Here is an 8,869-nt window from a genome sequence, read left to right on the forward strand (position 1 = left end):
TGTTTTCCCAGAAGTTTGACTAGATCTGATCAAAACTGTGGCAGCTGTGTGGAGTCCTTCTCACCATGAATTTTTCTTCCAATATGATATTAATTTTAATCTATGCACATCATTCACTCGTTGTTATTCAACAAGTGTGTTAATGGACCTAAATGATCTGTCAATCACTGTGCTAAGTTGTTTTTGTTTTGTTTTGTTGGGGGAGGGAGGACTAGGTGTACAAATATGAGCAAAAACAAACTGATGATTCCTGTCTTCAAGATCTTACATTCTGGACTTGTGATGAAGAGAGCTCTCTGCACCCAGAGAGAGAACTGTGGGAACTGACTGGGGATCACAACATAATATTTTCACTTTTGTTGTTGTTGCCATTTGCTTGCTCTTTGTTTTCTTTCTCGGTTTTTTTTTTCCTTTTTGATCTGATTTTCTTGTGCAGCATGAAATATGTATAGAAGAACTGCACATTGTGTAACATGTTGGATTACTTGCCATCTGGGGAAGGAGTTGAGAGAAAAGGAGAGGGGAAAAAATTTGGAACCCAAGGTTTTGCAAGGGTGAAAGCTGAAAATTATCTATGCATATATTTTGAAAATAAAAAGCTTTTTACAAAAGATCTTCCATTCTAATGGAGGAAGACAACATATAAAAAGGAACTGAAAAGGGGCAACTGTGATAAAATCCAAAGAACTTAGTCTGGTTAGTCTGGATCCTTTCTTAAAATAGTGGTTCCAGGGAATTAAGAAAAAAAGTCATAAGAATAAGAATGGTAAAGGCAGTTGAGTCATGGTGGCAAAATCCAGAGAATGAAAAGCTATTTCTAATTTGTTAAAATTTCCATGATTTCTTTTTTTCCCATGCTATTTAATTATCATCATGTCCATCACTTTACAATTCACTTCTAGAAGCAATTATTAATGAGATATGAATACTATTTAGGTATAGGGCAAGCTTTGAGTCTCTTTCATTTTTAAACCTAAACCATGTTTTTCAATGCACTATTTCCTATAATACTCTATACTATAATACACACGTGTGTGTGTGTATGTGTGTGTAATATTTAGAAAGAAAAGGTAAGGAAGATGGAAGACAGGAAATTAATTCCTTAACTGGACTGAGTAGCATGATGAAAATTTCTTATTAATTAGTGTTTAGTAATAGATGACTAAAATCAAAGCTGGAAGGATATTTATCAGCAGTTTATCTCTATAAATTCTCTTCTTCTAACCCCCAAATGCTCACTAAGCAAGAAAAAAAGGTAAGAGAAATCAGGAAAAGCCCAATATAACTCATGAGTTAAAACTAGCAGGGATTTTTATAACTGGCATGCTACCAGAATCAAAATTCAGCCAGCCTGGTAAATTGAGTAGATTCTATATTTAAGCAAATGTGCTAGGTGTTGGGGTTCTCTTTCATTTCCTTTCTATTTTCTATGTAATAGACTCAGTCTAACTAATGCTACAGTATATATAGTAAATTATATGTGTACATATATATGCCTTTATTATTAATTCACAGGTGACATCTTCAATAGTTTGGTATATTTATTATACATGTTCATTCTTTACAAGATAGCTACAACCCTTTATAAACCTTAATAAATGTCAAAATAATAATCATATTAACAACTTTTAGGTCAGACATAAACAAGCCTAGGTCCTTATTCTTGTTTCACAAGGACTGCAAGTAGTTTCTACCCTGGAGATCATGGAAAATCTAGTAAGGAGATACTTTTGTCCTTCTCAGGAGTTGGGTCCTTTAAATTCATGTCATATTTCACTGGTTTTCCTTGTCTAATGCCAGCTGACAGTTTTTACATGTTTTTGTGACTACCATTATGTTGGTAAAAGCAGCTTGGGCTATTAGGAATCATTTACATCACTTTGATTTCAACTATACTAATGTACAAATATGGGGCATTGTAAAGAATAGAAACAGATCCTCTTACAAAGAAAGAGTCAGAAAACTAGGACAATTTGTCACTGCAAATGAATTCAGAATGGATGTTAATGGGCCATTACTATTCTAGCAGTGTCTCTTTCTTCTCCCTTATAATTCTCGTGGATAGTCTTACTGAATAAAGAATTCTCAAACACTTCTCAACAGTAAAGTAAGGGTTTGGATAACAGCACAGGAATAGCAGAAAAATGTAAATATGAATGGGGAAAAAAGTTTACGAGGGTCTAGAAGTGAGAACACTTTTCAAAAGTGCTACTTGTGATGGGCAACAGAGAACTTATAAACACAGTGACTGGATGCCAAATTGGAAATGACAATATTTACTTTTTATTGCACAGAAGATGTCTATTTTTCATTAAAAACTTCAGACCTCTGGAAACTAGGCATCTGGCATTTCTCCTAGGACCATTCTCTTCTACCCTTGTCAACTAGAGGTCTCAAAGCACTTGATAATTCTGGAATATAATTGAAAAACTTACTGTGGGCTTTTTTTCCTGGAATAACAAAATTTACAACAGGTAATTAAAATGATTCTAAAATGTCATAGTCCCAAATATGTAGACTAGTCCTCTACCATCATATACTATAATGAAAAACAATTTGTCTATTTACCATAAAGTAACCATATTTACAAAAGGAAAATGTATAATATTTAGCACATAACAGCTCTTAACTACTATTTAAACACTTCCTTAACCCAATTATGTCTTAGGTATATGTGTTATATAACAACCTGTAATCAAATTTCAAATAAAGAAAAACTGTACCTAATCTTACAGGAAGAATATATTTAATAAGTTAATTAAACAAATATACATATATTTGGTCCTATTATCTCCATGAAGAATTCAACCAAGAAACTATTCTAGAAAGAAACTATTATCAAAAGCCCAAATGTTTTCTTGACTCTGCTTCCTTGACTTTTCATCTGTTTATGTAAGTCTTTCAATACCTCTCTGGATTCATCGTTTTCAACATTCCTTATATTATTGTAGCACAATTTGTTAGCCATTCTCTAACTAATAGGCATCTACTTTGTTTTCAATTCTGTGCTACCAAAAATACTACTAAAATATTGTTATATGTGGGAGTTTTCTTCTTATTAATCGTTTTTTGGGATATTGTTGAAAAATTGGAATGAATCATAAATTTTGTTTATTCTGTATATGTTTTTGCTTTTTAAGTGCAAACAATTGATTATGAGATTTTTGTATTCTAATCTAATCTGTTGCTTATTTTATTGGTTTACTTATTTCAGGCATTGTTATGGCACAGTTCTCTTTTATTGCCCTGAATCAGTTTCCCTAATTATCTTGACCCAGTCCTGCCTCAGTTTCCCTAATTGTTCTGTTTCAGTTTATAATTATCTGTCCAACCCTGCAAAACCTCCTTTCCCTCTTTATCATAATATTTGATGAGGATAAAAGATCTTATGTTTTAGAATATCAGAATGCCTCTCCCCATCCCAAGCTACCATAATGTCAGACACTGTCTTATCAAGATGCCTTCCCCCATTTCTGGGGTTCCTCCCTCCATTAGGTCATCCCATCTCCTATGTCATCCCATCTCCAGTGGCTCCCCTCACCCTGTCAGAGTTCCATTCCCACTCTCAGAACCCTGACTCCGCCCCTGCCTCAGTCTACCCCCTGAGTCTGAGTTATGTGTATATATGTCATTAAGAACTCACATTGTTGGCTGGCTCCTTGGAGATAATAGTCAGATTCAGCCCTGGGACTAAACCATGGATCCATTTAGTCCCAGTATATCTCTCCCTTTTAAATAAATTATTAAATACTCTCTAATCTCTATCTTGCCTCAGTTTCTCTGGCATTACAGCATATTTAAAGTTATGAGTTAAACTTATATTTTTTCCATTTTTTTCTATTTTTTTGGTATGAATTAGGATTCTGGAGGGGGCAGGAATTCTCCTCCAAAAAACCTATGCTTTTATCTTCAGTTATTTTTGTTTAATCTATTTAAAATCTATTTTTAAAAGATTAAAATCTACTTATGTCATAGTTTCTTTCTAGCTCTTCTGCCTATCTCCTATTTGTTGCCCTTTTCTTTAGTTTTGGAGTGTTCCTTATTTAAGGTGTTTATTCTTTTTTTCTTTTTTCCTTTCATAGTTATCTAATTTTTTTCCTCTATTCTTTCAGTTGAATAGAAAAGTAAATGCTTCTTCTTCCCCTATTTTTTACCTTTCTTTTCATTTTCTGCATATTTTCTTTTATTTGGGGGAAGCGGTAAATGCCTTTGTTCTTTTCATTAACTCTATTCCTTTTCTGTCTATTCTAAACTTTTCATTTTTTGATTCATGGTCTTTATACTTATTCATTCATTCTTTAGTCTCCTGTATTCCTTGAAGAATGTAAACTTCCAAAATACCAATTCTGAGTTCTGTCTTCTAAACAATTCTATCTTTGCCCTGTTAAAAACTGTCCCCTCCCTCTTTTTTTTTCTTTTATGCTTTACTTTTTAAAGTATGAATTCTTGAAGATAATAAAGAAGATAGAAGCATTGCTCCACAGTAGAATTTTAGAATTTTTGTATTTCCTGTTTCTGTGGTATTTTTTCTACATCCTCCCACTTTGTTCCATGATTTATTTTCTCATTTGCTATAAAATGTCTTTTTAGGTTCTATATCTATGTATATGTTTGGATGCTAATTATGTGTGGGAGCCCCAGTTCCTCCTCTCCTGAAACCTCCTATTATCCACAAAAACCCAACATTCTTTCAGGGTTAGTAGTCTTTTTAAGCATCAAATCCCTTAAGGTAAAACCTACTGTAAAACTCCCATCTCTCATTATGTATTATATCTCTCCCCCAAGAAAATATTCTTCAGGGAGACCACTTTCCACTACTAAAATGGGATGTTCAATGTCATTCCTATTTTAGAACTTTTTTAGCCATATTTTTCTTCTGAGAAATGTATGATACTTGTTATTTTTATGTATCCTGTATTTTGAGATCAATGTTTTCCTTCCTCTGAGGTCATACATTCTTTCAATATTATTTGTTGTAATTGTTTCTATCTTCTCAGCTTGTCCTACCTTTTCATGTATTTGTATTTCCAACCAGTTGTTCCCTCTTTTATTCCTTTGGAGACACTTGCCACAATGACTTTTTTTTTCCCATTCTGCCAATTATTTTTGCTGTTCAGGCCAGAAATTCTTCTTTCACAATTCTTATTTCTCTCTTAAATCATTTGAGAACATCCTTCTGTTATTCCATGCTCTTTTGGCAATCCATGGGTTCTCAACTTTATCAATTATTAACTCATTTTCCTTTATCTTGAAATGTCTTTTCAAAACATTTGACTTCATTTGAATGTTCTAGATCCCATCTCCCATTCTGTTTTAATATCTTCCCTGCTGATTTATCTTTTAGTGCTCAAGGTTTTTAATTAAATTTTTCCCCTTCTGAAATCTTTGGTTATTTGTCTTTTTTGCCTTATACATTCTCTTGACTCCTCCTTTGATGGCAGATACCCCCAGGGCTGGAAATCAAAATTATCTCAACTTGTTTCCACAATGAGCCATTCACTTTTAATGGATTTCAGTTCCTGCCTTAAGTGACATCTTTGAGAGAAAAACTGGCTTCAATGGTGTTGCTCCAATGAATGTTTATGTCCTGTCCTAGTTCTTTTCTTCCTTAATTTTCTAGAAAAATAGTGCTGTACCATAATAGGACTAATCTCTCAAGCAAACTTTTTTTTTTCAATACAAGGGGGAGAAGGGGTGAGTTCTACTGCTGTTTCCATGGAATGGTATTGTGACAGCAGAAACAGAGAATGATGGCAGAGACTGCAGTAGGAGCAAGAAAATTATTGAGTGAATCTCACAGCACACGTCTATAGATTGTCATATGTGCAACCAAATGAAGGAGATGGTTTTTAGAGAACAAGCTGAAAATTAGCTTTCTCTGGTATTAATTGCTTAGGTGATTATCTTTTCAGTCTTCTTGGTCTCTTGGTCTGTGGCCCCAGCTGATCTTACTTTACCTCTTCTGTATAACTTTTACATTGATTAGATAGTTCATATTTGGTATTATGAGGGAGTTCAAATCCCTGAAAGCTCAGAAAGACTGAAAAGTCTAGCTGGTCCCTTTACCTGGATTCTTTATCATAAGCTCTTAAAGGCAATGTTAGTGTATATCAGCTTTTAGTGGCATTAAGTATAGTTCCCAAAAGTACAAAACCCAGTTTAGGTAATCCTAGTGGATATATTCACCAAAGGATTGGCTGCCAAATTGGTAGTAAGAATGAACAAAGCATTGATAGAGCATCTACTGTGTATCAGGCATTGTGGTAAGTGCTTTTTACAAATAGTTCTCATTTGTTCTTTACAACAGCCCCTTAAAGTAGATTCAAAAAGGTAATTTGGCCATAACTATCAAAGGTAATCAATGAAATGCACAGGATACTTCAGTCCAAGGCAATGGGAAGAATGCAGACTAGTCATTCTTTCATTCAGCCATCATTCTTTCAGTATTTACTTAATGTCACTTGGCCACGTCCAAGAGATACAAGAAGAAAAAGTAAATAAATCTTTGCTCTGGAAAAAATTTATATTATGTTGGAGAAAAACATGGACATAGAAAATGAAATATAAAATATATTAAAAGTAATTTCCAAGGGAAGAAAACTAGAAACCAGAAGAATCAATTTTAAAAAAAATAGGCTTCTTGTAAGAGAAGGTACTTAGGAATAGTTTTCAAGCAATATAGAAATCATGTGAGGTTAGAGCAACAACAGAATTCTGAGCAGAGTTCAGTTTATACAAAAGTACAAAGATAGTCAACATAATACAATGTGTAATTTGCAGGCGTTTCTATGAGTTGGATTGGCAGGATGCCTGTCTTCTTGCAGTAGGCCTCGCTGGTCCCTGTCTTCTCCTCTTAGTGGGGTGTGGGGATTTTTGTCTAAAGAGTCTACCCATTCTTCTTTTTCATCCCTTTCTCTTCTGGGGCTGGGAATTTGATGAACCACCCCCAGTAATATCAATAACCTCGATAGTCTAGACACAAAAGAGGAACTCTAGATTTAGTTTAGAGTTCTGCTTATGGGAAGTTTATAAATTAATAAAATAAAATATTAGTTCATCATGCTGCCAAGTGGCACCTAGCTACCAAGTTGGGAAGGAAACTTCCCAGACTGTAGTATAAGAGCTTCCTTCCCTGTTTGCTTTCTTTGAACACAAAGACATACTTGCAGAAACAATTTAGATTGATTCTTATTTTAAATTTAGAGAAAACCAGAATTAAAGTACTACAGTATTAAAACAGTAAGAATCAGCTTAAAAGAAACTGGGAATTTTAGGATTTCAATTTCCTTTTAGATGGAGTGAGGTGGAGTGGAGCAAAGGATTGTATAAAAAAGGAAGCAATCTATCAGCTACCAGGATTCTCAGCTAAAGAAAAGTTTATTAACAATTTAGCTTATCTGCCATTCTTTTCTGATCTTCCAATCTTCATTTATAGGGAATAGATTGACTTCTCTAGTGGAGTCTGAGCATGTTCAAAACCATTCTATACTTCTGTTGTCCATGTATTCATGCACATCTCCATTTCTCCTTGAGTACCTATTCCCAAGCTGGAATAAAACCCTGTCCTGCTGTCTTCACCACAAGATAGTGCTATCATTTCGTGGTCCAAGTAGAAAAACTGTTTCACAAGGTACTGGACTATAAATTCCAGTCAGTCAGTCAGTCTACTCATTCTGTACCTGGAAATTTTCTGGTTGTAGAGCTACATGCAAAGGATGTTGTATTTATCAAAGTGAACATCAGACATACCAGGGCCAGTTTGGCTAGAATGTAGAGGCCATGAAGATGAGTGATGTTAAATAAACCTTGAAAAGTAGACTATTCTAGGTTGTGAAGGGTTCTAAATGCCAAAGAGAGAAATTCATGTTTTATCTTAGAGGCAAGAAGTAGCCATTTAAAGGTTTGATCTCAGGAATTAAAAAATCAGTTTTTAAGAATATCTATTTGATTGCAAATTAAGACAACTTTGAGATACCACTACACACCTGTCAGATTGGCTAGAATGACAGGGAAAGAGGATGTGGAATGATGGAAGGGATGTGGGAAAACTGGGACACTGATACATTGTTGGTGGAATTGTGAATACATCCAGCCATTCTGGAGAGCGATTTGGAACTATGCGCACAAAGTTATCAAACTGTGCATACCCTTTGATCCAGCAATGTTACTACTGGGCTTATACCCCAAAGAGATACTAAAGAAGGGAAAGGGACCTGTATGTGCAAGAATGTTTGTAGGGAGCCCTCTTTGTAGTGGCCAGAAACTGAAAACTGAGTGGATGCCCATCAATTGGAGAATGACTGAATAAATTGTGGTTTATGAATATTATGGAATGTTATTGTTCTGTAAGAAATGAAAGCAAAATGATTTCAAAAAGGCCTGGAGAGACTTACATGAACTGATGCTGAGTGAAATGAGCAGAGCCAGGAGATCATTAAATATTTCAACAACAATACTATATGATGATCAATTCTGATGGACGTGGCCATCTTCAGCAATGAGATGAACCAAACTAGTTCCAATGGAGCAGTACTGAACTGAACCAGCTATACCCAACGAAAGAACTCTGGGAGATGACTATGAACCACTACATAGAATTCCCAATCCCCCTATTTTTGTCCGCCTGCATTTTTGATTTCTTTCACATGCTAATTGTACACTATTTCAAAGTCCGATACTTTTGTACACCAAAATAACTGTTTGGACATGTATACATATATTGTATTTAACTTATACTTCAGCATAATTAACACGTATTGGTCAACCTGCCATGTGGGGGAAGGGGTGGAGGGAAAGAGAGGAAAAGTTGGAACAAAAGGTTTTGCAATTGTCAGTGCTGAAAAAATACCTATGCACATATCTTGTAAAT

General features: G+C 34.7%; 1 long non-coding RNA gene across 1 annotated transcript; it reads right to left on the reverse strand.

Moving 5' to 3' along the window:
* Nucleotides 1-2,361: 2,361 nt before the first annotated feature.
* On the reverse strand, nt 2,362-5,677 carry LOC116423651. Its single transcript, XR_004234191.1, has 2 exons — nt 5,008-5,677; nt 2,362-2,411 (listed from the first exon to the last, which is right to left on the reverse strand). It is a non-coding gene; the product is annotated as an uncharacterized LOC116423651 (long non-coding RNA).
* Between the last annotated feature and the right edge of the window lie 3,192 nt (nt 5,678-8,869).

This window comes from Sarcophilus harrisii, chromosome 1, assembly GCF_902635505.1.
Source record: "Sarcophilus harrisii chromosome 1, mSarHar1.11, whole genome shotgun sequence".
NCBI lineage: Eukaryota > Metazoa > Chordata > Mammalia > Dasyuromorphia > Dasyuridae > Sarcophilus > Sarcophilus harrisii.